Source organism: Chamaea fasciata, unplaced genomic scaffold (assembly GCF_029207755.1).
Source record: "Chamaea fasciata isolate MVZ Bird 193981 ecotype frontalis unplaced genomic scaffold, bChaFas1.0.hap1 SCAF_68, whole genome shotgun sequence".
Classification (NCBI taxonomy): Eukaryota; Metazoa; Chordata; class Aves; order Passeriformes; family Sylviidae; genus Chamaea; species Chamaea fasciata.
The window spans coordinates 90,105-115,704 of record NW_027094153.1 but is presented as its reverse complement, the minus strand read 5'-3'; the positions used below and the strand labels follow the sequence as shown (position 1 = coordinate 115,704).

Below are 25,600 nucleotides of genomic sequence, written 5' to 3'. Positions count from 1 at the left end.
TTCCTTGGTGGGTTCTGATGGAACAGAGCTAATATTTATGCAGATGCACTTGTTTTTCTCCCTAAGAATAGGCTGTTGTGTGAACAAACTTCTCTTTCTCTAAACAGTTTTCAACTGGGAGCTTGCAGGCTATTGCTAGCTGCTTAGCTAAAGTAGCATGGCCTCATCCATATTCCATAAGACCTTTCTTTAATAACATTTTTTACCTGTCTGCAACAGGGAGAGTCACAGACACAGACACAGACACCAGCTGAAGCAACAGTGTCATTTACTATCATGCAGGAGTGCAAAGACAAATCAGAAAAGAAGGTAAGCAATGCACCTTATCACTGGTACAAAAGGTTGCCTCTAGTGGTTAAGAAAGATACATCAGCAGACACCCTTTTTACTTTATCCTTCATCCAGATCCACTCATCAGGTGGGGAAAGCTGTCCCAGCAAAGCTTGGGAAAGTCACTGCGAGGAACTAGGAAATCCTACACTGCCTCCCCCTTTCTTGGCCACCAGGCTTCTGACTGCACTGTGAGAGTAGCCCAGCTTTGACAGTGCTGAACGAGCAATCTGACAGACCTTCTGGGGCAGGAGATCTGATTTCCTTCTCCTCTTGGTTTTCTCCCTGAGCCTGTCCAGGGCTCAAGGAGGAAGCAAGGCCAGATGTGGCCTTGTCTGGTTTCTTCATGCTGAAAGGTAAAGACGTGTTTCATCAATGAATGAATGCATAGATCCTAATGATAGTAACACTTGGTTAAGGAGCAGATCCATTGAAAGTTTGGTTGGAAGGGTCATCCAGAGGGCAGATTTAGCTCAGGGCCTGTTGTTCAGGCCTTAGTCCTTCAGTATTTTGTGGTGCAAATCAATGCCCTGGAAAGCTGGAAACAAATGAGTCCCTCTTGAGCACGTTTCAGAGCGGGAGCAGGATTAGCCCTGCAAGGCCGGGCTAGGGCCAAGAGCAGAGGGCCAGCAGGCTGCATTTGCCCAGAGGCAGCCGTCCAGACCAAGAAGGCCACTGGTGCCCAGGGCCTGAGGTGCCTGAGGCTGCCTCCCCGCTGTGCAGCTCTGCAGAGCCCGTGGAGCGCAGGGTCCCGGGCAGCCAGGGCGGCCTGGCTGCCTTGGAGCACGAGGGGTGTCCCAGAATGCTGCGGCCCTTGGCTTTTTAACTGTTGCTCAGAGTCTTGTCATTAGTCCACACTGTCTGACATGTTTTCCTTTCCTCTGGCATATTGAAGAGAGCTTTTGGAGAAAAGTGGCTGATGTAGCTTCTGCTGGTGCTGGTGCTTTTGTCTGCAGGTCAGGGCAGGTGGTTTGAACCAAGGACAGAGTCCGCAGTTAACACTGCAGTTTTGCCAAGCCAAGAAAACCATTCACAACTGGGTGACCGATGCTGAGCAGCTTTGCTAGTTTTTGGAAAGTTATCACCTTAAAAAGCCCAACAAATGTTCCTACATGAGGGTACCAGCAGTGTCCCAAAGATCCCAACTTTTTCCACCTCTTTTCTGTGTCTTTGGTGTTTCTAAGTTCCCCATTCCCCAGCAGGAATGAAAGCATGTATGATAATGTGAGTGATTTGAGAGCTCTGTGTTGTGCCCTGCCACATCAGCGTTGATGACAGGCTGGACATGGACAGGTGTGTCGAGTTCAATTCATCCCAGTTCTGTGCCAACAGCAGCCCCAAGATGCCGAGAAGAGCAAGGACGGTGGGTGGGTGTGCACGCACAGCCCTGTGGCCTGACTGCTGTGTGGGCAGAAGGTTCTCAACAGCAGTACATCTTCACTCCCCCAAGTGGGAAGAATATATCAGATCTATATGAAATGAAAATATTTATGAAAATGCACTCAATGGTACATATTTATATGTATCATAGATGCAATTTATCAAATATAATGCTGCATATTCTATATTTTGATATGCCATAATCAATAGAATATATCAAATAAAGAGTTGATCTTTCCCTAAGCTATTGCCTGTGGGTCCTAGAGGCCATCTCCTAGTGTTACTACATTTGTGCCTTCTGGTACTAGTTCTTATAGCAGCAACTCCCCTGGGAGTTCCTCCAGGGAACTTCACAGCAAGGGCTTCCATCACTGTCGTGGCTGTGGGAACTTGTTGCTTGCCATTTCTCCCCCAGAATCCTTGTGGATTCTGGAGCATGTCAGCACAGGTGTCCATGGCCCTTCCTTCATCCCCAGCCTGCAGCACTCACAGCCCTGCGGCCTCCCCCTTGCTGCAGCTCGTTTGCAAAGTGCTGCCAAAGGCAGCGGAGCTGGCTCAGGATCCCTGTTGGCTCCTGGGCTCCAGGATGACCTTCAGAGGGACACTTGGAGCGCTTCCTGAAGAGCTGCCCGTGGCATGGCGAGTGGATTTGTCCTCCCTGGGTGCCTCTGGTTGGAGCTGGATGCTCCGTGGAATCCCGGAGTTTTCTCAGCAGCCTTTGCAGCGAGTTCTCAGCCAAGGTGTGGCTCTGCTGCCATCCCAAATCTGCACCTGCCTTGCCCAGCCTGAGTGCAAGTGGGGCATGTGCTGGGCACGGATGGAGATTTCCATGGCCAAAATCCTCCAGTATATAAAACTGCTCATTGCTCTGGACAGCACAAATCACAAAACGCCCATCGCAGTTGACAATTGTAATTTCTTGCAGATTCCTACAGCTGCGCTGCTGATCGACAAATACACCAGAATTGATTTCACATGGAAAATGTCATTTATTACAAATTGCTACACCTGCGCTGACAATACAGAACTATGCTGATGTCAATTTGAGTCTTAAAAAAAAGGAATTTATTAGATTTTTACAACAATGCCATGTAAAAATATAGAAATATCCACTTCAGTTAAGAAAACTTAATTTATTGCCAACATCTACAACAAGTCACTAGACACAGAGATCAATTAGGTGTTTAGCAACTTAATTTATTACATATTACTGCAAGCCTAAAGCCCATCTAGGAATACAAAAATATCAGTATTTCTATCTAAACCGTCGTCTACAAAGATCTCAATCGATACAATGACACAACTATACATCTCCATACATGTTTAAATAGAAAGATACACCCAGATACACCCACCTCAAAATACAGAAGTCAATACACAGATGTAAATAGAAAACTGGATATATTTACTTCTAGGAATACCAATATACCTATTTAAAGAGCCATATAACTCCAACTGCATGAATAGAAATACCTACACAACTCTATTCATAGGAAATAGAATTAAAACACACATAGAACAGCATACTTACATATACATATACTTACATCCATACATACATATGTTATTACAAAGATGTATGCATATATACAGACATATATATGTAGCATACATTTATAAATATACAAAGATACATACAGAAATATTCCTATACAAATAGTAACTTGCATATATAAATATCCATGTAATTATTCCTCTCTATGCTACAGTCCATATATCTTTAAACAGAAATCTAAGCAGAGGGATTCCCACCACCTCATCTTCAAAGCCTTTCACTCTGTTCTTGCTTCCTCCCCTGCAGAGCAGCACCCCTGGACAAGGACAGCAGATGGCACTGGCTCAGGGGACAGTGCCTGGGGCCACCGGCAGCTCCCAGCGCTCCAGGGACAGCCGGGGCTGGAACTGCTGCTCCGCCCGGCCCGGCCGCCAGCTGGGACCCAGCGCGGCAACAGGGGACACAGGGGGCACAGGGGGAGAAACAAGAGCTGAAACAGGCAGCTGAGCGGGGGAAAAGGTAAAAATGCAGCCTAGACCAACACAAACATCACTCTATCCATCTCTATCAATTCACAGACCGTCACGGGGCTTTGCTTTGTGATGTCAGGGCACGGTTGCCACGTGGTCGTGGTGACATCGCAAGGTTGCCTTGGTGCCCGGAAGGCCTCAGGGGTGTCAGAGCAGCTCTTGGGCTTGCTCGGTGCAGGAACTTGGTCCTGTGCTTGAGGCTTTTGTCAGTGGGCAGCTGCCGACTGACAGGAGACTCCTTTTAGCTAGCGTTAGAGCGCAGTCTGCAAACTTGCACAGCAGTTGCCACAATGATTGGGCAACTCGCTGCTGCAGCTTTCACTGTTTATGGAGTTACTTATTCCTGCTATTTCCTGACTAACCTGGCACGTAAGTAGAGGTTTTCCCTGGGTGTCACCTCACCTGGTTTTTGTGTCTTCCTGCTCTTTCTTAGTGACTGAGTTGATTTGGAAACAGAAAGGCCATTGGGATGCCGCTTGGGTAAAGGTGCTGTCAGCACGTTCAGCTCAAAAGGGGCTGTGTGTAGCCACGGCCGTGCGGCCAGCATTTGCATGGGAGCCTGCAGGAGTTGCGTTCCCTCCGTGGGAGAGTCTGTGGCAGCAGAGTTTGCCAATTCCTCCATTGCTGGGTCAAGCAGGACAACTTTGAAAATGTAGACTGGGAGGCCTTCTTGGAAGGTCTTCTAAAAATGCTGCGGTTGTCTCCAGTTTTCTCAAAGCATCTGCTTCATTTTCCCTTGCCCACTGCAGGTCACCTGAGCCAGGTATTCAGAGGTGCTGATCCCGAGGTGAGTAAGGAAGGAACATTTGATGTTCCTGGTGTTTAAAATTGTGCGGCAAGCTGTGAGCTTGGCCTGTGGCAGTAGAGTGTAGAGGGCCAGCTGAGTAGGCTGCAAGAAAATCCATTTCCATGTCTGCAGCAGCAAGAGCAAAGGCATCACTGCCTATTTCCTAATTTTCCATTCCAGAGCTTTAAAAGAACTAAAAGATCAGTTTTGCAGAGAGAATGGTGCTTCCTGATAGTAGTCGGGGGAATATGTAATTTGGAGCCATTTGCAGTGTCCAGTTGAATCAGGTCATTAGAATTTAGTCAGAGTGACTTAGAATCCCCTTGCTCTCCAAGTTGATGATTTGTGCTTAGTAGAGCTGGTTCTAGAGCTGAAGAGAAAGAAGGTTCTAAATAAGCCTGTGTCTCACGCTCCTGTCTGTCCACAGATCCCAGAACCAAGAGCAGACTCTCCTCTGGCTTCCTCTGCTCCTGGACAAGAAGCCAACGCGGAGCCAAATGACCCCAAGGCTCCAGCTGTGGTCACACCACAGCCGGAACTTTCCCAGACAGTAAGTGCCACTTCTGGAGGGTGCTGTCTTTAGTGCGAGGCAGAGCTGGAAGTTTCTGAGCAGCCAGCTCTTGCTGTTGGTGGCTGAGGATGCCGAGTGCTGCAGTCCTGCCAGACCTAGCCATTCCCCTCAGCCAGTGACAGCTGGAAAATGGGCTTTGAGCTGCCATGTTTAGGCCCCAGCTTGCTGGGATTCTGATAGGGGCCAGCCTGGAGCAGGAAGGTTCCCTGTGTGCAGAGGAGGGAGCATGCCAAAGGCACTGTGCTCAGCCTTGGTGGATACGTGGGGGACGCTGTGGTCTGGTGACACCTGTCCCTCTCCACAGACGTGCCAAGTACCCACAGGCACCAAAAGTCTTGATCTGAGAACACAAGCTCTTTGGGGTGGTTCGTGCCCATGAGCTTCTTGGCTGTGCTTACCCGGGAGCATTTCAGAGACACACTGGGGATGTGGAGTTGCTGTTTGAAGACAGGGATCTTGGTGCCTTTGTTGCCAGGTTGTTCTTTTGCCTCTTCAGGCAGAGCAGTCAGTAGCAGAGCTGACAGGCACTCGGAGTCCACCTGTCTTTTGGCTTTTAATAAGCTGCTAAGAGATGATGTGTTGTCCGTGAATCTTTGGAGGGCATCTCTTCTCTTGTGTGGCAAAAGACACGTTCCCTGTCAGCTTCCAAAGAGGCTGTTGGAGCTTCAGCCCCAGATGGAGGCTGATTGTACTGCTAGTGTCACAGTGGGACAGAGTGAAGGGCAGGGAGAGGGGAATTCAATGGAGCTCTTGGGACTGAGGAGTCCAGGAGTCCCCCAAGCACTGAAAGCACAGAGCCTTGTCATCTGCAGAGATCAGCACTGGGACAGGAGGGTTACAATGGAAGCAGAGGTGGGCAGGGAAGCAGAAAGAAGTGGCTGAATGAATATGATTTGTACGCTGAAAAAGGAAAAAGCTGAGCCTGATGGCATCTCCCAGTCACTTGCTCTGCATTTGTGTGTACAGAACGTGGAGGCAGAGGCACAAGCAGAACCGCCCAAACCTCCGAGTGACACGATGGCAGCGAGGAGGAAGAGCAGGGAAGACATCAGGAGAACGGAGGATCAATGGAAACTCCATCAGGAGAGGGGCAATCAACAAAACCATGTAAGCGGAGGAGTAGTAGCCACTCCCCTGATGGAAGGTTCTGTCTCCTGTTCTTTACGGAACTTTGGAGACAAGCTGCAGGCAGAGCTGCAGAAAACTCGGGCTAGGATCAAGGCATGGGAGAAGAGGCTGGAGGAAGAAATGGAGATTCAAACAGAATGCCGAGTGAAAATTTGTCTCCTCCTTGAGAAGCAAGAGGCTCTACAGAAACAAGTGAGTGAATGAGCAATAGCCACTGCAGTCACCAACCTGGTGCTTTCTGCCCTTCTTGCCTTTCCCCTGCAGAGCAGCAGGGGGGTGGGGTGATGCCTCTGAGTGCCGTCCTGCTCCAGTGTGTGTCACAGGCACTCTGAAGGACACTCCCTGCTCTGCTGAATCTCAGCTGCTGCCCTGCACAGTGGCACTAGTGCTTTGGCCTTTTGGCCAGCAGTCATCTGAATGCATTCCTGCTGGCCTCTTCCCGCTCTCCTTGTTTCTTGAGATGTTCTTGCAGGTGAACACGGTGACCCAGATGGATCTGGAAAGAAGCTGTCTGTATCCCTTGTGAATCTGGTCCTCTCCCTTTCCTCAGAGTCGATGACTCTTGGCTGACAGGGACAAGCTGGACTCTCTGACTGCTTTGTTCTCTTTGACTTGAGGTGGAAGTGTTGACATCTCGCCTGGCAGCCTGCAAAGATTTCCATCAAGTGACTGGCAGCAAGGAGGCCCAAGATTCCTGTGAGGCACAGAAACTGTCCCAAGCAGCAGCGCTGCCGGTTGGGCACGTTCAGAAGATGCCGGAGGAAAAGAGGACTCCATGGGAGAAGGTAGAACATTTGAACAAAGAGCTGCAAGTGTGTCTGCAGCCCTTGGAGGGGGAAAAGCGTCCTTGGGAGAAAGTGGAATGGTCATTTTTGCAGTCACCCTTCAGAAAACCCACGCAAATGCATTTTGGAGAAAATAGACAATGAATCTGGCCTTGCACTCCAGTCAAACCAGCCTTTGGCTTTGAGCCATCCAGTTTGAGGAGTGGACATCAAAACAAACCCATGGCAGAGCCCTGCATGTGGCTGACAGCATCTTGCTAAGGGCTTGCATTTGAAATGGGATCTGGAGCTAATCTCTGCCAGCCACTTTTCTTTCTGACACCAACTCCTTTGTTGTCTCAGATCTCCACAGGCTCTTCTGTTGAACCTGCAGGAGCAGCAGTGTCACCTGAAGGCACTAGTGCTGGCCAAGCTGTGCAGTGGAACCCGGGCAGTTCGTTCATCTCCAGCACTGACAGGGCTTCTGCTCAGCAACAGGAGATGGAGCATGATGAGGATGAGTCCCTGGAGCTCCTGAGTATGTCTTGTGTCTTTCTTCTCTGAGGGACAGTGTATTGTGTGCACGTGCCAGCACAGCTGGACCCAATGATCCTCCTCACTTTGGTGTCCCAGGAGCATTTAGGGCTCCCCACAGGAAAGGCTGTGCTCCAAGGCAGCAAGAGAGTGCTCTGGGTGTTCCCGCTGCCTCTGAGGGCAGCTTGGACGTGCCTGGGGTTTGCCTGAGCTTCCCCATCTGCTAAAGGCAGAAGCAGGGGTTGTCCTTGCATCAGCAGAAGGCTGTGAGCTAGCAAATGATCTGGGCAAGTCCTGTGTGCTAGTGGCCAAACTGGACAGAATAGTCAGCTTCCTAAATTCTCCTTAGACTCCTGACTTCTCATCCGCCATCCGAGCAAAAAAAACCTTCACGGAAATTGATTGGTTTTGGCATTTTGTCTTCTGGTTGTGGTTTTAGTTTAGGTTTTTTTACGGATTTTTTTTGGGTAGAGGTTTTTTCTCCATCTTGAAGGAGCTCTTCTGCCCCATGTGTCTTAGTGGCGTCATTTTGATGACTGTTCTTATTTACCACTACTACATCTGCAGGTTTTTTAATGAGAATATTATATATTTGTCAGTGAGGACTCTTTGGAAAGAACATCAGGTGACAGCAGAAACAGAGAGCAAGAGCTGGTTTTTTTGTGCCCCCAATGAAAAAAAACAGATCTTTTTATTACAATCTGTATTTCATATCCTAGTTTTGTTCCTAGAAAGATGCATCCAAGAGACATAGGCCTGGGACACGATCAGATAAAAGTGCGCTGTAGGCATTTCTCAGGAGTGAGCCTCCAGCCCCTCTGCTGTATATTCCTCAGATCCATGACACTTTTTCCTACCTGATTCCCAGTCATTCCCATGACTGTTAGAATGCTACCCACTGGCCCAAGCCCTGCTCAGATCAGTCTCTAGGAAAACACATCAAGCCCTTTGTGATTCTACAGCACAAGTCATTGAAGCTGCTTCTTGCCCAGAGCAGCTGCCGGTCCTGTGCCCTCAGATAAGACCTGGTGGGGCTGAGAAGAGAGCCCAGCTGACTCTCTGTCTCCCGTCACCTGTTGGCACAAAAGGGCACTGACGTGCACCTGGGTGTGTCTGCTCTCCAAGCCAATCCTGCCGTGTCCTCAGTGGGGGCAGCAGCTTGGAAGGGGCTGGGTGTGGCCGTGCCTTCTTGCCATTGCTTGTCAGTGCTGGTGCCTGGGCTTTGGCAGCTTTGTGGCGGTGGCTGCCCTGGCCCTGAGGGCTGGTGTGAGCGCCGAGGCTGGAGCCTTCCTTAGCTGGGAGAGTGCCGCTGCCGGCCGGCCGCTGCAGCGCGGAGCTGCCCCGAGGCAGCAGCCCCTGCTCTGGGCCGGCTCCTGCACGGCCTGGGCTGGGCTCACAGAGGGTCAGCATCTCCTCTGGGCAGCTGTCCGTGTCCCGCCGGCACCTGAGGAGCACTGCTGTCCCTGCTGCCCTTGCCCGCTGCGGGAAGGTGGGCACGTGTGCGGGGCTGAGAGGGCGAGTGCAATGGCAGGGACTGATCCCTGCTGTCAGGGGGAGGAGAAGCAGTGTGGTTCTTCACGTGGGCCACGGGCAAGGGCGTCTTCCAGCTCAGCCTGCTCATCAAGGGTGAGGGTCCTGCTGCTGAAGGCCCCTTGGGATTGGTTAGAGCATGAGCTGCTTGGGTTTAAAAAGGGAAAGGCATTCTTTTGGTAAAGTGCTGCAAGGTGGGGAAGATGCCCTCCTCTCCTGGGAATGCATCTCCCTGTGCTTTCTTTTCTTTCAAGAGATCTCTTCAAAGGACTGTAGAAAATCATTCTCTGTGCTGGCCTGCTTGTGCTGCAGAGCTGCCTGTCTTGTTGCAATTGTTGTTGTTGTTGTTGTTGTTACCCAGCTGGCCACAAAGGACTCAGAAGCCCAGACTGTAGAGCCCCAGCAGGGCTGCCTTTTGTATCTCTTGGATGGTGGGATGTCTGCTTTCAAGTGAGCATCTTGCATTTTGTTTCCCTCAGGGCAAAGGGCGAGCATGGAAAATCCCCGAAGGAAATACATGGAAGAGGAAATTGTTGGCAGAGGGTGAGTCCAACCACAGTTACTTGTACGCAATCATGGGGCAACGATTTGCTGCTGGAATATCTGTCAAGGGTGAAGTCAGGCAAGTTGCAAACATATTCAGACACTGGGGTTAGTCTGCCCCATCTCTCAGTACCAGCCAGAATTTGGAAGTGTGGTCAGAAGGAATTGTCAAAGACACTTGGATTTCATTGCCAGAAACAGCAAGCACCCCTTTTTGTAGCAGGGAGATAACTGTTGCAAGGAACATTTCTTCCCAAGAGTTTGCTGAAGGAAATAGTGTGATCAGGATAAAAACTGCCCAGTTTAGAAACTGAAATCCAAGATGAAAGAATCACCTGGCCTTTTGAGCTGAGGCACTAAACCCCAATGCTTCAGAAACAGGCTCAGTGCCCATGCACTGGAGAAGAAAATGCATCATCTGCCTTCTGGCAGAGCCCTCCTGCATGCTGCAGGTTGGAGGCATTTCCAGCAGACATCTCCTGTCTGGACTGGCTTTCACTCCAAGGTCTAAATGGCTTCTCCTTTCTTTGCTGCTGTTTTGTTTCTAGGGCTTTTGGAGAGGTTTGCAGAGCCATCGACACTGCCACAGGAAGACAGGTAAATGTCAAGAGCCCCCGCAGATTCTGCTGCTCTCCAGGGCTTTCCTCTCTCGTGTCAGCTGTGGCTGCAGCTGTGGCTAGAGCTGTGCTGCAAAGGCACAAGAAGCACAGACTGGTGCCAGCCAGCCAGCTGCATTTGGGACAGTCTTTGTCCTGCTCAGCTGCCAGAAGGAAGGCAAGGAGGGCAGCGGTTCCTTTCAGAGAAGGACGCTCTCCCTGGCTCTCAGTTGCTCCAACAAAGGTGGTGCCTTGGAGCATCTCACTGCTCTCTGGGGCTACGGCTTCAGAGTCCTGAATTCCCATTTCTGGCTGCCAGCAAATACATCTGAATGTTCCTGGCAGTTCCTTAGCCACCTGCAGTGCTGCACTTGGGAACTGCACATAGGGAGAGATCTGCAAGGCGTCCCTGAAAGCCCCAAGCCCTGCCTAGAGCCCAAGATGTATCCACAGAGTACCCAGGCACGCATTTCTTCCTCTGAAGTACGGACAGAGAAACAGAGAGTGTGCTCAGAGCTTTGGGGATGATAGTTGACGCACCATTGCTAACAAGTGGACAAGGCAAAATGTGGTCAGTGGCCACGTGTCCTGGAACTGGCCCCCAAAGGAGCAGAGAAATGAGCTGTAGGAATGTCAGTTCCTAATTACTCCTTTGTCTAATCGCAAGGCACTTTGGCAGAGCTCACCTGTGTCATTGCAAAATCACTCGCTCCATGTGTGTTTTGGTCTCCTTCCACCAGCTTCTAAAGTTACTGATTTTCTGTGTCATTCTAGGTGGCCATCAAGAAAATCAATCTTCAAGGACTGAATAGGAATCAACAAACGCTAAATGAAATCATGATCATGAAGAAGAATAAGAGTCCCCATATTGTGGATTATTTAGACAGGTGAGTGGTCATGGTCTCTTCCCATGAAGGTTTGTTTACATAGTTAAAGCATGCGAGGTTAAAAACCCACTTTGGACACTGGCAGAAAATAGAGCTGTTAATAATCAGTTAATTATTATTTCTCTACTCATCTCCAGTGGATGGGAAGAGAGTGTATTTTGCCTGCGTGTGTCTTCCCTGGCTTTCAAACACTGAGTTGGAACATTGGCCAAAAACCTGAATCAACCCTCCCATACTAAGTCAATACCCTGTAAGCTCACTGCCTCCATGTTGTCTCAAGATTGATTTTTTCAAGTTTCTTCAATGCTGATGAAGCATGCTAGGGAGGATTTCCCTTGGATTGTTGCCTCTTTTCCAGGGCTGGCCATGCCAGGAACACTAGGTGTTCCTTTCCAGAAATACCATGCGGGACAGGTTTTTCATCTTGGCTGATACTAAACTGTACTTTTTGCTTGCTGGCCATCTAAAATATCTCCTTTTTCACAGATGTGCTGTTCTCCTTGAGACTGCACAGACTGCAAACAATGCACAGCCTGGAGGGAATGTCTATTCCTTGAATTCTGTCTATGTCACAAAGGGACCCGGAAACAAGAATCAAGCAAAGAAACCAATGTATGCATGTTCATCTGCACGGCCTTGTTCCCTTCTTTCAGCTACCTTGTGCTTGACGAACTCTGGCTGGTGATGGAGTACATGGATGGAGGCTCTCTGAAGGATGTCATCGCTGAGGTTCACCTATGTGAACACCACGTTGCAACCATCAGTCGAGAGGTGAGGGATCCCATCGGTGCGTCCCAGGGCTTGGGCAGTATTGTCTGGGAAAGGGGCTCAGGACAGGAGCGATTCCGTGAGCCAGGCTTTGTTTCTGTGTCGCTGGTATGCTCTGGGCAAGCAAAAGCATCTCAAGCGAACTGCCTGCCAGTGCCCCTGCACTCACTGGACTCTGTTCTTGTCCTCTTCTCTCCTGCTGTTGCATTCTCACTCTGGCTCTTGTATTTGCTCTTCTCCATCTTGCCTCTCTAAACTTTGGCCTGTCTGCACTGCATTCCCTGCCTGTAAAAGCAAAGGTGGGGGTGGCACTGTTTGAAAGCAGCAGCAAAGAAGAAAGAGAGACTCATTTCTCTGAGTCCTCAGCTGGAAAGGTTAGCAGTGCAGCCAGAATGCTCTGTACTTCTGAGCACATGCACTGCAGCAGCAGTCATCCTGGCTGGTTTCCAGGGCAGAGTCTACACCAGCAGTTGCTGTTGCTCTTTGGCAAGCTGACATGCCTTTCTTTAGAAAGGTGCTGCCCTGCCTGTGTTGGAGCAGCGAGCTCTTGCCCTCAATGGCACTGTCTTCTGCCATTACTCCCCATTCCCCTGCAGAGGGAATCTTGGAGAGCTCTTTCCTTTCTTGTGTGATGAAATCACATCACTGATTTTTGCCCTCCTGTTTCTGGTTTCTCTCTCAGTGCCTGCAAGGACTGCATTTTCTCCATTCCAACCACGTGATACACCGAGATGTGAAGAGCCTCAACATTCTCCTCAAAACGGATGGCTCTGTCAAGCTGGGTCAGTATATTCTCGGGCAGGTGCAGCGTTCCAGGGATATGTGGGCTGTGGGGCTGCTTTTGAGTGAGTGCCAGCCCCCCCAAAATGGTGCTGGTGGCAGTGCAGGGAGCCTGTTGTGAGCCGACCACGCGGTGGCAACGTGCACAGACCTATGGCAAGGATCGAGCAGTGCACAGTGGCATTGCTCTGTGTGTGTCCCTTCCAGAGGGAGGGGGCTACAGGTCTAAAGCTTCAGGGGAACAAAAGACACTGCTGGAGGCCGTGTAAAAAATGTGGGGATTTTTGAAGCAGCCAATGCCATATTTCCTTGGCTAAAGTCCTGAGGAAACAGAGCAGGGACAGTTGTCTAGGAGATTCAGTAGCACATTCTCCAACTTCAACTGGGCAATTCTTTTCCTTGCTTTCCTAATTGCACAGGATTCAAATAAAAACCTTCTTTTGCTTTCTCCCCAGCTGATTTTGGCCTCTCTGCTCAACTCACCCCTGAGCAGAGTAGACGGAGAACGGTGACCGGGACTGCTTGGTGGATGGCGCCTGAAATTGCAAAAGCTGAGTCCTATGGCCCCAAAGCAGACATATGGTCTTTTGGAATTGTGGGCATTGAAATGGTAGAAGGAAAACCTCCTTACTGGAATAAAGGTCCTCTCGTGGTAAGGTGTAAATACTCTCTGATCCCGCTGTCTTTCTCCCCCATCCCACGTTCTGTGTGCCATTGGACAAAATCCCATTGCCATCTGCTGGAACTACTTCCACCACGGTCCCTTTCTGAAAATGTCCCTGCAGCACATCAGCATCTGCTGGGGTTTTGGTTGCATCCGTGGGGGAACTCAAGCCTTAGCCCAGGTAAACCATCTCCCTTCTCAGGCAACATTTGGCTTTGGCTTAGAAGTCCTTCCAGCTCTTTTGGCCGTGTAGATGGCCCTAATAGCAGCAAACAAGCATCTTAGAGCTGCTGTTATCTTTCCTGAAATGAAAGAAAGAAACCTAAACCCAACAAAGTTTCTAAAACAGTGGTTTGGAGAGAAGTGTACCCCCATTCTTCTCACAGGGAAACTTGCCTTAACTGAGGGATTTCCTTTCTTTACTTTTAATTACCATTGTTTTCAAGAACCAAGGAAAAAGCTTGATGACTTTTATAGCAGCTGTGCTTAAGGGACCAACAAGTGCTGCAGAGATGCTTTTCATGTCATACTCCTTGGAAATACTAGAGTGAGTTAGTAGAGCAAAGTCCCTCTTCCAACTAGCTTGTCAAGCTGGTCAGGTGAATCCTCGGAGAAGCAAAGGTGCTTTTGCTGATGTAGTTTCCACTAAGGAGGTCAGTCAATGAAATCAGCTGCCAGGGCAAGATCTGCTGGATGCTGGAAAAGCTGTGACTGCATCAGGCTTTGGGTTTTTTGTTGGTCCAGGAAAGTCATCTCTGCCTCTGTGCCACGGCAGAAAGAGCCACTGCAGAGTGCAGCTGAAACGATGGGATCTGGGAGAGCAGTTCCAGATGTGAAAGAAGCAGCTGAGAGACTCGTCTTTCCTTTTTCTCCAGGCTCGATTCCTGATAGCCATCAAAGGGATCCCAGAGCTGCGGCAGCCCAAGCTCCTCTCCCCTTTGCTGCGTGACTTCCTGAGCTGCTGCCTGCAGAGAGACGAGGAGCGGCGCTGGTCTGCCAAGGAGCTGCTGCAGGTAAAATGCCAAGGGGCTGCAGGGGAAACAGTGTCCCAGGGACGGGCTCCTCCTGCACTGAAGTGCCAGGCATCAGATGAGCCTCGTCCTCCTCGCCTCCACTCTTGGTGCTGTCCAAATGAGAACAGCCAGGAATCCTAGACTGGGCTGGGCTGGCAGGGACCTGTAAGGGTCATCTGGTCCAAGTGCCCTGCAATGAGCAGGGGCGTCTTTAAAGAGATCAGGATGCTCAGACCTGAAATATTTCCAGGCCTGGGGCATTTAGCAGCTCTTGCAGTAAGCTGTGCCACTGTTGTCCCACTGTTGCTCCTTAGACCTACTCTGACTCAATCCCCTTTTCATTGAAAAAAAGATTACCCTGCCTTTGGGGCTCTTAGCTTGAAAAGTAATGGTTCATTCTTGTTTTTTGTTTTCCTTTGTGCAGCATCCATTTGTAACATCGGCCAAGCCTACATCCAGCCTGGTGCCACTCATCCTTACATTTAAGAAGTAGAAGGAGTTGACAGGAATGGACCAGTCACTTAAAAACTTTTTCTTCCATCACCAGCATCGTAGAGGATTGTAGAGCAGGATTGTAGCTAGGATTGTAGAGTAGGATTTTAGCCTAGGATTGTAGGGTAGTATTTTGGCCTAGGATTGTAAATAAAGTTTCTGAAACCTCAAGTCATTTTGAAGATTGTCCTCCTTCTGAGCCTGTGAGAATGCTCAACATTTCCTTCTGAACTGTCCATTTTTGCTTAGAGGTGGAAAGTGACATTGATGCCCTCTTTGGTACGGTTTGAAGGGGGAGTAGGCTCTTCTTTCGTCATGCTCTCCGGACCGCAGTGCCTTTGGAATATGGCCCAGGGGCTGGGTTTTACCCAGCTGTGGCACTTGTGTTTGAGGCAGAAAGGGCAGTGGCATTTGCAGGCAGAACCAAAGGACGAGTGGGGCAGCCCAAATACCCTGTGCAGATGCAGGCCTTGAGCTCTGACTCGAGAGCATTTGGGTTCCTGCCACTTGCATTTGTATCCCTAAGTGCAATCTCTTTGTCTGGGGGAGAGTTTTGCCCAAGTGAGACAGCAGAAAGATCAGGGAGGCTGCTGGGAAAGGCGCAGAGCTGGTGCAGAGCTGTCAGCGGCTGCAGGGTGAGCCCAGGCCCCGCCTTGCCCAGGCTGGAGCCCCAGCAGAGCCCTGGCAGAGCCCGGAGCAGCCTGAGCCGGGGCAGAGGCAGCTGCAAGGAGGCCCTTGGAGCTGCAAGAGGCAGCAGCCCGGCCCTGGGTACCTCTTGGTGGCCCCGGGCGAATCCTGCGCTCTCAGAGCCCAGCTGGCAGCCGGCTGCTCCCGAGGGGAAGCGTGGCCGTGCTGGGCACAGCACAGACCGGTGGCATCGGCCGTCCGGAGCGTGCACAGGAGCAGAGAAAGGCAAACCACAGGCGAGGGCTGCAGGCCTGGCTGAGGATTGCCACCCTTGTGCCGGCTGCCCTCTAACTCCTGGCCAAGGCGAGCAGTGTGTGCAGCGCTCTGGGCACAGGGGAGGGAGCCGGGCTGCTCCGCAGGCTCCGGCACAGGGCAGCCTCCTTCAGGCACGGCGCTTCTGCCGGGGGAACCGAGGCCAGCGGCAGGCAGGGACAGCTTGTCAGGTCACATCTGCAGGAGCCGGGGCCTCACACGGCTCTGGGAGGAAGCGCCTGCAGTGCTGGAGTTGTGCACTGAGCCAGAGCAAAGGGGTGAAATGCAGAGTGTTCTGCAGAAATATTCCGGGGCTCCAGGCCAGCCTGCTTTGAGCTCTCTGGCACACAGCAAGCACTGTGCAATGCAGCCCTGAGCTGTTGGGAGAGGGGTGTTAGAAAGGAGCCAACTCTTAGATGAAATTAAATGGGGCGACAAAGTCATCAAAGCCAAAGAGAACTTTTTCTTAGGAAGGATTCACCTGAGCTGGGTGTGTATCTCCCTCTCCCAAGAGCCAAAGATATCGGCTAAGTTATTTCTCCATCAGGCAGGCAGGCAGGAAGGCAGGAACGCACGCACGCATCTTTCAGGGCACTTAATTGGTTAAGTGTCCATCACCGTGCTATGTGTGTCCTATCCGAGTTTTGCATTTCTTGGAGAGGCTTTCCTAGGCTCTTATTTTCAGAGCTTTTGTTGTTCCTGTAGCCTTGATGAATTCCTGCGAACTCTGGAAAAGAAGACTGCAGGTGTCGTCTTCTCTACAAACAGTTTGGCTGATACAGGGAATGGCCCAAGTTATTCAGATACATTGCTACACCGGGAGGGCTTAGAGAGAAACCTGGAGATGGGTTGTGGAAGCCTGAAGTGGGATCTTCTCCCCTGCCAACCCTTGTGTAAGAGACGGTCCAAAGATCCCTCATCTGCCTCACGACCATCGTCAAGGACAGAGACTGAAACCCCTAAAAGGGACTTGAAAATCTCAACACAGGAGTTCTGGCCTGGCTGAGGTGGGATGTTGGCCAAGTGCTGCCTGCAGGTGTGTTTGATGGAAAACACCCAGCACCCATATGGGAACATCAGAACCTGAGCAGAAACAATGGGCAAGTCACGGTGAAGTGACCGCGCCTGCTGACACTGCACCTGCTGACTTGGACTGGTTGACGCTGTACCTGCTGACGACCGACTTGTTCTGGGTTCTCTAAATGAACACACTGCAATGATTTCCCCCAGCTGTTTGGCCAACTGCCTGTCGCTTCGGAGAGGACTATAAAAACCCTGGAGACCCCCGCTCACTTTTGAGATCTCCCCACTGGAGAAGATCGCGTCTATAGGCATCTTCAAAAGCCTCGAGGACTCGACCCTCCATGCTGGTAGCTATAATCCCCTTCCCCTCTTTTCTGTTTTCCTTACTATTCTCCTTTTCTCTCCCCACTATCGCATTTGTTGGCACTAAATAAAGGTGCATTTGTGATTGAGTAAACTGAGTTTGTCCCCCGCTGTGTCTTTTGCGCTCTGAGATCCCTAAAACGAACCATCACGAACCCCGCTTGTGTGAGCGGATCGTGACAAGTTTGCATGTGAATAAGTTCATTTGTGTACCTTTTCCGCTCTCCCTCACCCCCCATTTCGTGCCGGCGTCCATTTTGAAACTGTCTCCTTCCCGTGGGGCCGTGCTCCCGCTGCTCCCCTCACAGCCCTGATGGCGACACGCAAACCAGAGAACTCCCTGGGACTGCAGTGCCCACAGGAGGTGGAGTGGACGCCTAAAAACCCCTAGGGCCGGTGAGCCATTAGCCAGACAGGACTCCAAACTACCCCAGTGAGCAGGGAGAACATGGGGCTGCTTGCTGGGGCTCCGTGTCTTGTCGCCATAAGTCAGATAGTGCCCTCTCTGCGTGACTGCCCTTGGCTTGTCAACGAGCCTGTGCTTTCCTGCGGCTCTCGTGGGGACGCAAGCCCCGGCTCTGTCGGGCACCTGGCAAAGCTGTTTCACCTCCTCGTCCTCATCGCTCCAGGGAGCAGTGGCGGTGTGTGTGACCCCTTGGGTTCCCCGCCCAAAGCTGTCCTAATACAGGCATTTAAAGGGAGATTTGTCTCCTGGCCCACTCATAACAGGTGTGGTCTCACTTGGATGTGCCTGCAGTCCTGGAAGCTTGACTAATCTTTTTTCTGCCTCATTTGGACCTTGAGGTTGTTTCGTGGTGGTCTCACTTTCATGTGTCTGCAGTTCTAGAATGTTGGCTCCCCTTTTTTCTCCTAGAATTAAACTTTGAGCTTGTTGGGGGGTGGTCCCACTTTGATCTATCTGCTGTCTAGGTAGCTTGACTGCCCTTTTTTCTCCTACATTTGGACCCTGAGCTTGTTTGTTGGCATCTCACTTTCATGTGTCTCTGCTCCTGGAAGCTTGACCACCTGATATTCTCCTGCAGATAAAACTGGAATTGGTTTGGGGTGGTCTCACTAATGTATGTCTGCAGTCATGGTGGTTTGAGTTTTTTCTCCAAAAACTGCATCTTGAGCTTGTTTAGGGGCTCTCCCTTTCATGTGTCTGCAATCCTGGAAGATAGACTACCCGTTTTTCTCTTAGAAATTGGTTTTGAGCTTGTTTGGGGGTGGTCTCACTTCCATGTGTCCTGCAGTCCTGGAAGCTGGACTACTCACGTTCTCTTCCAAATCCACCTGGGCCTCGTTGGCTGCTGTATTTGGGGAGTGCAGGTACCATGTACTGTTGACGCATGGATGGTTTCGTCTGCTCAGGGGGTTGTTCTCTGCGAGCAAACAGCTTTAGGATGGATGCCCTCAGACTTGGTGTTGTATGGGGCACTCATCTAGCCTTCCAAATCAGTTAAATCAACCGTGGAGGTCAGTGAGGTGATGGATTTTTCAGCCAGACCGCCCTCACGTTCCACTTGGAATAGCGACCCTTGTTTCTGTAATACAGAAAAGCAAGGTTATGTCATTTGTGGCTGTCATTGTTTTAGCATGTAAATATCATTACATTTGAGGCTTGTATTGTACAAAGTTTTGCTCTTCACTCCTGGCAAAGGCCTTCTACGTTTTATGTACAAAGTTCTTGCCATTTTTTCATTTCATGCCCTGTGTATAGTGTCACTCGTATGTCGGGATGCAGAATAAGGTTTGAAATTGCCTACAATTCTGATGTTGTACATGCACAGTGTGTTTCTGCTGATTGTCAGTGATGTGCTGTGGAAAATTTTGCCCTCTTGACTGTGCTTGTAGCCAAGAACTTGACTCTCTACTAAACAAAGAAGGTTAAGGCCTTCATGTTTTAGACTGTAAGGAGAGGAATGAGGTGGAAAAAACCATCAAAGCTATCACAAGTATATTTAGAAATAACAAACTCTGATTTCATTTTGCTCTTGGAATAAGTCTGCTACACCTAAGGAAAAGTGGGTTTTCTGGAGGTTCTGAAATGTGACAGGAAGCTTCTCTGAGTTATATCTTGGGCATAAAGGGTCCTCATGCATGCTAGACTGGGGAGAGAGAAAGCAGCAAGAGCCTGACAAGACAATGTGGTAGGAAAAAGGAGTGGGCAGAAGTGACACAAACCAAATAGGAGTTTAGCAGGGTAGTGCCACTAAATCGGAACAGGGAGTGAAAGATTGACAGTAACTGGGAAACCAAAAGTGATGATTTCCTCCAGTGAGCTGCCAGGTACTTGTGGCAGTAGAGGATGGAGCTGCATAGGAATTGTGGGGAAGTTGTAGGTGTGGGACTTATGATGCAGGATTTGTAGAATTTGTAGATGTAGAATGGTGTTTGCTTTCAAAGGAAAAGGCTGAATAAATTTAGGAAAAGGAGGGCAGACAAGCCCTACTTGTACTTTAAACTCATCCAATATTTCTCTGATGTCAAACATACGTCAAGATAAAAAAAATAATTTTAGCCAGAAATGGAAATTAAAAGTTTTCAGACTGCAGTACAGTGGAAGGTCTACAAATAGTCCCTCTGTGTAACAGGGCGGGAATATTGTGTTTTGGTAAAAGTTCCTTTTTTGACTAGAAGATCACTAATGTGACTGACTTGTCAAGTGGATCTTGCTTTAGTTACAGGGAACCGTTTTTTGCCCTTTGCGTTTTAACTTTGCATTGGGCAAAAAGTGATTTGTGGCAAAGTCACTGTAGTAAAAATTAGCCTATTCTCACTTTTTGTGTATCAGAGAACACTTTTTTTTTTAACACTGTTGTGCTATTTTCAAACCTTGATACAGGGCACAAGAACAGACAGCTTTTAGTGCACGTAGTATTCTTTGTATTAGAGCTTAATTTGAAATGTTTGCCACTTTGGAAAGGAGAGAGTGAAGGAACCTGGCTGCAGATTTCAGGGTGACTCATGAGCTTTATCTTTCTATTAAAAATAGAGAATTGCACAAAATCTAGTAAATCAGCAGAAAAAAACTGGCATTTTGTAACACTGAACAAAATCCTGTATCTTGTGCAGCTGGCAGTTCTTAGCTGTGTTGGCTTAAATACAGCTCTCTTTAATGTGCTTTGAGTTTTGTTAGTTGACTTTTGACTTCCCTGTGTCTGCTTTTCCTTTTCCATTCCGTGCTGAGCTGGGTTGACAAAGTTCTGTTTACCTGCAGCTGTTTGTGTGTGTAATATTCAGACACTCATCTGAAAAAAAACCCCCTCAGGTAGTGGTGGATGGTTGTGAAGGGGTTCTCCTCCATGGGATAAACTTGTGTCTTAACATGGAAATGACAAATTTCAGTAAAATAGTTTCCACATAAAGTAGAAGCTTGAAGCTTCCTAGAGAGAGTTCAATTTGCTGCTTCTGTGGGGTGAGAATTTTCTCTTTTCTCTACCTTTGCATTGATATCATCTGAAACTCCGGTGTGATCCTTCAGATAGGCAGTAACAGGATCCTTTAATGCCCTCTGGATTAGACACTTGTGATGTGATATTGATCACTGCAGCTTTGAATCATCATTACAGACGTGAGCTAATACCTTAGGCTGAGTTTGATGCTGGATGATAACTCCTGTTTTCAGGCTAGAGCAATCTCTTTTGCTTACACCAGGAAATTAGAAAAGGCAGAGTGGCAATGAACAATGTGACTTTGTCTTGCTTAGTTGGGAAAATATTGCTGTGTTCTGCTGTGTTTTGAAACAAACAAACAAACAAAACCCAAAACAAAACCCAATGCTTGTTTTATTTTTCTGAAGTTGTTGTTATGCGTTGGGGAACTCGGGAATGAAGCAAGATATTATCATAGAAGTGACAAACTGTTCATACTAGAAGTAGTATTAGAACCAAAACAGTTTGTAGGGGAATTCCTCTTACTTTGCAGTCCTTGCAGTGTTCTCTTAATCTTGTTTTCTTTCCCTGTTAATGTGCAGAGGTTTGTATGTGGAGAGTTTTCCAGAACGTAGGTTCTCTATAACACTGCTTTTGGGGAATGAGAGAGGAGGAACTTTGTCTTGAAAAGTATTTCAAATCTTCCAGCTGATGGCTCTGTCTGCAGAAACACAGTTTTTCCCACCACTGCTAAGCTGCAGCTAAAAACGGTGGAAAGCCTGTTTTTTTGGGAGCAGAGGACACTGCAGCAACACTGCAGAACAGCTGAGAAAACTTGTGGAAATGTTTAAGTTTTGCAAATTTGCCTTGTGACAACTTGCAGTTCCAGCATTTTCCTTAAAGAGAACAATTTGAGGTTGTGTGGACTGCTCTTATGTTTCCAGGATTGTCCTGACAGTCTTCAAAACATTGTTTTTACTTGTTACTTCAAGAGACAGGAAACTTGGACATCTAGTTTTGTCCAAACTCTGGATGAGGCCTTTGAAGGAGTATCTTTAAAAACACATTTCCCAGGCCTATGGAGACATGGTGTCCTACAGTCCTTAAGTGTCCTGTAGGAAATAGTACTTTTTGTTACAGACTTCAGCTTGTATCGAGATTTAATATCAATGCTTTCAATAGATTCAAAATAATTTTCTGTCTCTGGTGGTGCATTCTTTTTCAGAGGTTCTTGTCTCACTGTTCTGCCTAACAGTGTTCCGAAGAAATGAATTTTTAACAGGAATTGAGAAGTTGTGGTTTTGAATCTTATTTCAAGGAGGCATCTCCAGGGATCAAGTTGAAGTGCATTACATTGGTTTGTTTCCATATCTGGGTTAGTAATTGGACAAATACGAAGACAGTTGGAAACACAGAAATAGGGTTTTTTTTCTTTTTGTATTGCTTCAAATTTAATTATTTTAAGAAACCAGATTTTGCCATAAGTTTTGTTTTTCCTGACTCCTGTCTATCCTTTCTAATAAGCGTTTTTCACTTTTTTAGGGCCGCTTTTTCTTGATGTTTAATTGTAGTGTGTCCCTTACTTGGCAATATTTTGCTCAGGGTGATTTACAGACTAAAGTAGCTTGCTGATGAAAGTTAATTTTTTATCAGGTCTGTAGAGCCATGTGCTTGTGCGTGGGGGTGAGAAGAGGGCAGAGAAAGGGAAGAAGGCAAGGATTAAGTGAGTCGATATATGTGCAAGAGGTTGCCTGAACTGCAGAGATTAAACAAACCAAAGAAGGGCTCTGTCTAAAATGAGGAATTAAATGTATTTGTGACAAATATCAACATCTATCTCTAATTTATTTATTTTTACTCAAGAACTAGGCCCTTAGAGATTTGTGAAATCTATTGGCAAACATCATGACTACATTTTGAGAGACAAGAAATGTGTAAAAGGAAGAAAAAAAATGGGGAAAGGAGAGGGGCAAGAGAATTATTCTGGTCTGAAGAGGATGGATGACTTTCTAGAGCCTATCTGGAAAAAATATTGACAGATTCAACAGCAAATAGCACATGGATGAGAGATTTTTGTCCAAAGTAATTGGTGCCAGATGTAGCCCGTCCTTTAACTTGATAATAGTTTAGGTGTAGGAAGTTCATCATCTACACTTAAGAAGCATGTCTGTGTAGTACTCTATGGGAAATTACAAAATAAGGTGTTAAAATGGTGGTTGGTAAACTGGACAGGGAATGACTGAAGGGGAGAGCAAGAAGCTGTACTTGGAAGGGAAGAATTGGTCTGTTAATACAGATCCTCAGGGTTTGTCTTGAGACCGTTCTTCAGGATGAACTAAATGCCATGGCACAGGATTAAGAGACTTTGGTAGGCTGGAGGAGCAGATAATTCCTGGAAGAACTGGATGGTCTCAACAGCCTGGAATGTAAAGCAGGGCACAGTTGAGTAACATGGAGTGAAGTTCATGTGCTAGTGAGAATTGTTGTGAAGGAGAAGGTTCAAAACAAAAAAACCCACCCACCCAACAACCAGCTGTGAAGGTTCTGGGTCACAACAGGCTGGCCATAAGCAGGGAATGTGTCGATGCTGTGGAAAAGGTTTGGTTTCAGTGGAATGGAAAACCAAGCTGTTTTAAGATGGAGAGCTGACAGCACTGTCAGGCCACAAGTCACATGTGGGATTGGCACAGGTTGTGTACAGTGTGTTTATGGGATTTTTTTGCTGCTTCCCCTCACCAAATATACTGGAGTTGTTAATTTTTGCACAAAGCCTAGACTCTAAACCCCCCCGTAATACTGTAACATCTACACCTGAAATGTATATTCAAATGGAGGCTAAAGAACATAAGTTCCAAATGGGCTTCTTATCCTTAATGTTCCTCTGCTGCAGTTCAAGTAAATGTAATGCAACCCAGTAAATGCAACCCTATTAGTTGCTCATTGAATGCAGTACCACTTTTAAAAATTCTATTTGCTGTGCAGGATTTTTCCCAAGGTACATTAGATAATGCCAAGTTTAAATCTGTCCGTGAGTCTACCGAGATCGCCATGCAGATGGAGCTGTGAAAGCCGAATGAAAGATTTTCATATAAGCACACTGGGCTTAAACAAATCTGTTTAATTTGTTTTCCTCCCAGCCCCTGTTTTCAACAACTTGAATTCCTCAGATATTCAAAGTTATTTTGGAAGTGTTTAACACAGAAAGTGAAAATGCAGCCTGAACAAAAGGATTGTTATTTTAAGAGAGGAATATTTTGAAAGTGGTGGGAACAAACAAAGGTAGAAGTTCATTATGACATGAATTTAGTCTCAGACTAAATGGTTTTCTTCTGTGTCCATGCTAGGACAAAGAGATTGCTTCCCCCAGTTTGTCCTCCCCTTGCTGCATGAGGAAACTTCAGTTACCAAATACAGGATCTTGTGCATCTTCATCCGTCTTGGTACATAATGGCAATTTAAACACTTTGTTTTGTGTAATTTTGTCAGCAGATGGGCTAGGGAGAAAAATCTGATTCGGATGATTCCTGGATATTTTTATCAGGTCAGGGCTGTAATATTGGCCACTGGTGAGTGGTAATTTGTGTTAGGGGAGATTTCTTGTGTTTCATAGCTCCCCTAGATTAGTGTACAGAAGATATTGAGAAAATGCTTGGGCTGAGGTTGGCCAGAGTCTCATGGTCAGTCACGAGGTATTTCTAAAGGTTTTCTGAGCTTCTGTGTCTATCTGTGCATCATCCTGTTGCCCCAGTGCAAGGAATTAATTGATCCAGTCAGGATAATAAACTGCCAAGAATAGCAATCCTTTGGTAGATAGATGTACAAAATTCATTTTGTCTGTCCAAGCACTGATGAAATGCAGAACCTGGGCTGATGCTTTGCTAGTGTAAACCAATTCTTGTGTTCGGTAAAGATACTTTCTTAAAGCATTAAAAAAAAAGCGCTCAAATTTGTCTCTTCAACGGGCTCTAGTACAATTACGTGGTAGTAAATGCATCAACAAATACTGGTTTTAGTTATTTTTTGAAATAGCTCTTAAAAAACATCCCAAATCTTGAGAATTCATTGGAGCCTTCCTTAATTGTTTGGCATTTCAGTGTGTGTAGGCAGTAGAGCATGTGAGCAGCTGTAACCACGTTCGTGCGGTCATTTTTGCAAATACATGAAAAAACTTGCTTATGGGAGAGTCACAACCCACTTGTGTTTACAACCTGAGACTGGTACAGTGAGTAAAAACAAGCTGGGATACTTGTAGGAACAACAAAAACCCAGGAAACCCTGAGAAATATTTGGAATCAAAATTATTGTGTGTTTATGGCCAATGCAGTGCTAAGAGAGCCAGGACATGTGGCATGTTTGGGTTTGGTTTTTGAGTGTCCACTTAAAATTAGTAACACGGCTCAGATTTTTCAATACAGATCTCTTAGGTACTGGAGGTAGTTAAGTGTGTCATACTAAACACTCTTGGAGTTGAAAATGTTGCTTTGTGTGAGTATTTATATATTCTGAAACTCAGCTGTGCATGCTTTTTGTTCGCCGTTGAAATGCTGTAACCACAGTTGAATTGAAATCGGTCGGTTCAAAGGAACTGATACAATTTTATCTGTTTGCTCATCTAACTTACAGCAAGAAATAGGCACAGACTCTGGACTGAGGGATGTTCACCAGTATGTTTGAAAATTTGTGTTTGATAATTGAAGTTAAATATCATGAGAAAACCTCATAAACAGGGGTGAAATTCAACATGTAAAGTGCTTGTTTTCTTTTGTGGCCTTGTGTGAACTGTCTTGCAGATCAAACTTCTAACTCCTTCTATGTGAGTTAGCATTAGCAATAAGTGGCAAAGTCCATCCTGTTGTTAAGAATTTGGATGCTGTGTAGGGCAAATCCACCTTTTCACCCTATTGTTTGGCCTCTCTTCTTACCATTTCTGTAATCATCAATGATTGAGTAAATCCCCAAGAGCATTTTGTGGTAGTGATGCAACCACACTTGCCATTTTGTGAGTGTGTGATAAATACGTATTAAATGGTACCAAATGAGCTCAGCAGAGATAATAGGTTGTGTGCTTTTCTCTAGAGGCAAGAACACCAGGTGTGGCCTGGTGTTGGG

The 25,600-nt window shown here is 47.6% G+C and overlaps 2 long non-coding RNA genes across 2 annotated transcripts in view; both read left to right on the top strand.

Moving 5' to 3' along the window:
• Nucleotides 1-25,600, top strand: part of LOC136304295 (uncharacterized) — a 69,595-nt gene that overhangs the window by 39,163 nt on the left and 4,832 nt on the right. The window lies entirely within an intron of this gene.
• On the top strand, nt 621-4,965 carry LOC136304300 (uncharacterized). Its single transcript, XR_010724464.1, has 3 exons — nt 621-686; nt 4,485-4,522; nt 4,950-4,965. It is a non-coding gene; the product is annotated as an uncharacterized lncRNA (long non-coding RNA).